This window comes from Nansenia antarctica (genome assembly GCF_963989245.1).
Source record: "Nansenia antarctica genome assembly, chromosome: 11".
Lineage (NCBI taxonomy): Eukaryota > Metazoa > Chordata > Actinopteri > Argentiniformes > Microstomatidae > Nansenia > Nansenia antarctica.
In genome coordinates, this window is record NC_137681.1 from 28,096,033 (window position 1) to 28,101,032 (window position 5,000).

The 5,000-nt window shown below is 46.6% G+C and overlaps 1 pseudogene across 1 annotated transcript in view; it reads right to left on the bottom strand.

Moving 5' to 3' along the window:
- The window catches only part of LOC308168073 (serine/threonine-protein kinase WNK4-like), a 74,416-nt pseudogene that overhangs the window by 6,737 nt on the left and 62,679 nt on the right, over nucleotides 1-5,000 (bottom strand). The window contains exon 12 of the transcript in view: nucleotides 2,915-3,654. The product of the transcript in view is annotated as a serine/threonine-protein kinase WNK4-like (transcript). The remainder of the gene's footprint in view (nucleotides 1-2,914; nucleotides 3,655-5,000) is intronic.

Consider the following 5,000-nt stretch of genomic DNA (forward strand, 5'->3'; position numbering starts at 1 on the left):
AACTAACCTCCATACCCTGGTTCAGAAGAAGAAATCAGTCCTTCGTCACTTACATCGTCGTCCTCGATGAAACTTTTAGGTGGATTGGTTACCCTAGCCTAGATGGTCTTTGTGACATTTCACAATCACAAACATATATGTACAGAAATTCACTAAAGTATAAAACACCGCTAAAATACTGCTTCTCTTCAAATCACTCCATGACACTTTGAGGTCAGTGCATTTGTTTTTTTGGTGAACTACCGTAATAACCCTAAATGGCTAGAGAGTGCAACTTCTGTGCTTTCAGAAACTGTTGGATTTTTTTCGATTGCACATATAGTTCAAGAATTACGATAGTTTGAATGAACCCTGTAAATTCCTGTTGAGAAGTTATCGCAACATAGAAATAACTTCTATGTTATTTTATTTGATTACTTCTTATGTTTCTACTTCCATCTTAAGAACTTTTTAAGACGTTTTATTTCAACTGCAGCAGAGTTTAGCAGACAGGAAGATGTTAGCTTGAGCATCATGTGACTTGGATGAGATGAGATGTAGACCCCCCCCTTCCCCAAATATTTTTTTTGCAGATCTGCATGATTCACATACAGTAGGTCACCTATTTTGAGGTAAAAATGGCGAATTTCACCTAAAGGTGACACGTTTGCACCACTGTGATGTAGGCTACTATGAGCCTTTTTTTTGGTCAAATAAGTTCATCCGAAACCACCGCTGGACTGGCCATACAATCTTTCTGCCCGCTGGCAGATGGGCCGCGCTAGTTTTGGGCCGGTCGGGCCGCCTGACCCCCCCCCCCAAAAAAACTAGCGCGGCCCAAAATAGCACGGCATCAACTAGCGCGGAATCAAGCGGCGGCCCCCGTTTATACTAACACATGGGCTGGCCCAATCACATGCTTAGGCCCTGCTGTCCATCGGCCCCCTCCCCCACTCTGATCCCTCGGCCGACAACCCAAGTACAGTGTCATGTTCGTAGATAAGATAGTGAAAGGGGGTGCCCAGAAAATTAGGGAGAAAAAAAGTAAGAAGCTAGCAGAGGATGCCTCAAAATGTCAGAAACTGACAGATATGTTCTCTGCATCGACTGTGGGGGCTAGGCCTACTACAGCTGCGGCTGCCACAGCAAAATCTTTACCGCTAACTAACGTTAGCACTGATGTGCCGTTAGCAATTGAGGAGGAGACAGGACACAGCTAGAGAGGTAAGCAATGTTGTTACTTGGTTTTACAAAAGCAAAGTTATGTTAGTCGCTTGCATTGGCCAGATTAAGGGAGCAGCAGCAGAGAATGTCTTATGACTTATGCTAACCCGTACAGGCAGCATGATTGCATTGCGCTTCACCAGGACTTGGCTGGAATTCATGCACACACAGTGATCTCTCTCATGGTGTAACGTTAGTGCTGCTTGGCTGTGGACTCTATAGCTAACGTTAGATGGGGGTGTTCTGCATTTTGTGACTTTCTATTTTGTTGCTAGCTAGCAAGTTGAGGTATCACTGTCACTGACATAAATGCAATACCAACAATAGGTGTTAATAATACTTTTTATTTGAAAATAAAAATATTTTAAAAAAAAATCTACACTAGCCTAGTTCAGAACTAATGAATGCTTTTTATTGCATGGAGAAATAAAACTCATGCAGTCTGCAACCCAATAATGTTGTCTTGCAACCTTCCATTTGAAATGACTGGGCTTCTGGTGTAACATAATGCAATCATGCAGCCTGTGTGTACATGTAAATGAGAACTTTGCTGATTTGCTGGTATACTTGCTGTCCATGTCACTTACTCCGCTCTATAGGGGGTTTTACAAATGTTATATTCAACAGACTGCCAGCATGTTGATCGGCAGTGTCGGACCGATTGTGTTGGGCCGGTCTGAGCCACATGGCAGGGCCTAATTTTTGTCCCAGTCCAGCCCTGTCCGAAACTGAATTTGTAACTCGTCAGAATGTGAAATGAAATGAAGGTGTTTGGAGGGAGGCGTTTCTCTGAGCTACTCAAGCTTTCACGCTCAACCGGAGGTCGCCTGGTCACTTTCAAAGAAGGGAGCCAAATGTTTCCAGTGGGCTTAGCATGAAGCTACGTTTTAATCTTTCAAGTATTTCCCTAGAATAAGGTAACTTCTTCATCGTTACATTTACATGTTTGGCATTCAGCAGACGCCTTTATCCAAAGCAACTTACAACAAATACATTTGTCTGAGTGAGTGAATCATCTATAATAATAATAATAATAATAATAATAATAATAATAATACATTAGACTTATATAGCGCTTTTCTAGACACTCAAAGACGCTTTACAAACTGAAAGGATCGAGTAATAAAATAAAAAGAAACCCCAAAATTGATTAATACATTTTTAGATTACTAAATCTAAATCTAAGTGTCTTTGTAGGACAATCTACTCTGTATACTGCAATTACACCTAGATTTCGGGGCGGAGAAGCAGCGAACAAGCAATGCCAGCGTCCTCTCTCGACCGGCATTTTTAAAAAATCTATGAAAGCGAAAATAGTGAAAATCTATCCACCAGACATAGCAGGAAAAACTCATCTATGTCAGGCCATGGGCCATTGGCAGTCATAATGCTAGAAGTAAGAAGAAATAAGATTTCTGTTGTTGTATTGTTGTGTTGTTTTTTAAATTAACAGTAGAGAAACTGTACAGGGGATAGAGGAGATGTAGATGTCTCAGGAGGGACAGTTAAGGTGTAGCCTGAAGAGATGGAGGTCTTCAGATCACGTATGACATCATGCCAGTCAGTCAGATCACGTATGACATCATGCCAGTCAGTCAGATCACATGTATGACATCATGACAGTCAGTCAGATCACATGTATGACATCATGACAGTCAGTCAGATCACGTATGACATCATGACCTAGTCGGTCGGTGGGTGGGTGACTCACCGTGCTCTCCGGGCTGTCTGGGGGGGACGGGGTCATGTCAGACGACGTCGAGTTCGAGCTATCCGATTGGTCCTGGGACTGGACTGGGTAAGGGACCCTGTAACCCTGGTTACCGTCCTGTGAGAGGCTGGAGGGGGCGCTGTCAGCCACCTGAGGGTGAGGGGGGAGGGTAGAGGGCAGAGTCGTAGGTGGCAGAGGAGGAGGAGAGATGTTGGAATGCGGCCAGCCGGGCCATCCGGGCGGTGCGCTGTCTGGGCTGTGGTAGACACCGCCGGGGGGCTGGGGGGGGTAGGGGACCTCCGCTGGAGAGGTCTGGGGGTACTGGGGGGGGTAGACGGAGGGGGGGTAGCCCTGGGGGGTCATGTGGGGGGGTAGCTGGGGGTGGAACATCCCCTGGCCGGGGGGGATAAAGGAGTGGGCCATGCTCATCGCCATGGAGATGACGTTGGCCAGGGAGAAGAGAGGCTGGGTGTGGGGGGGGGGCCACAGGCCAGGGTGGTGGGGGGGGGGCGTCGGGGGGAGGTTGGCGGCCTCGGTGAAGTCGTCCCCGGGGGAGTGCAGGGCCGTGTTGGGGGAGGGGGAGGAGTGGGGGTGGGCGGCTGCTGGCTGGGGGGAGCCTGGGGGGGCGGGGTAGGGGAAGGGGAAGTGGGTTTGGCCCATGTAGGGGGGCAGGTGGTAGTGCTGGGGGGGGTGGGGGTGTTGGGGGGGGGGCTGGACCATCGTAGGGTCGGGGGGGTACACTGAGGCAGGGTGGTGGTGGTGGGGGTGGTGGAGGGGGTGGTGGAGGAGGTGGGGAGATCCTGGAAGACAAAAACAAAAAAAACGTTAATGTAATTCACTCTGTCACTATGTGGATAATCAAGGCAAGGCAAGTATAGCACATTTCATACAACAGGGGCAATTCAAAGTGCTTTACATATAGCAAAAAACAAATAAAAAAACCAACTAAAATACAAAAAAAGGAGGATAAGAAAGGTAAGAGAATAAAAAATGACAAGAATAGATACATATGTATAGAAAATAACAGATAAACATTTAACAACATAATAAGACAACGAATACAAAGATACAGATAAAAGTGTTGTTACTGCAGCTGTATTCAAGCGCTGCTCTTCCCGATACGGCGTGAGAGATCACAGTGTAAAATGACACGTTTGATACTGCGTCTGTATTCAACCGGAAGACAATAATGACTGTCCACCAATCAGGTGCTAGGAGACTGACCAATAGAAGTCTATCGTCACTCAAGACCATAGGCTCCTCTCCATTGTTCTAACCATGTGACCATGGCTAGACAGACTCATTAAGCTGCTGAGCTCTGATCACCTTTCATGTAATGAGTAATTACTGAATGATTAATCAGTCAACTTCAGCACTGACCTCAAATGACACGAATCAGTGGCTCTACTTCATGTCAGGGACGAATTACAAAGCCTTTCGAAATTGACTGCAATGAAATAGCACCTAACCCTAACCCTTTACAATGGCCTCTCATTCACCTAACCCTAACTCTTTACAATGGCCTCTCATTCACCTAACCCTAACCCTTTACAATGGCCTCTCATTCACCCGTTCACACACACATTCACACATCACCCAATAGCGGCAAGCTACCAATGCAAGGCGCCGGCCCGCTCATTGGGAGACATTTGGTTCAGTGTCTTGCCCAAGGACACAACTCGACACGTGGCCAGCCGGGGATCGGACCACCAAACCGCCGGCCTTGCGGTCATTAGACGCCGGGCTCTACCTCCTGAGCCACTGCCGGACCATGTTATGGGTCGTGATGCATGCTCTGATATAGAATCACATTCTGAAGGATGTTTGGAGTCCTTAACACTAGAATAGCCATGGGTGAGGTCATTAACACTAGAACAGCCATGGGTGGGGTCATTAACACTAGAACAGCCATGGGTGGGGTCATTCAGGGATTAAAGCAAAAACAAAATCTCCTGACGGAAAAAAAAATTCAGGCCAAATCGGGACAAAGCGAAAAGCGCAAAGCGAAAAGCGCAAACCGCAAAGCACGCGTGCGATTTTCCGTTCTACGTTCTAATGCTTTGACTTTTCTTTCGAAAAATGTAAA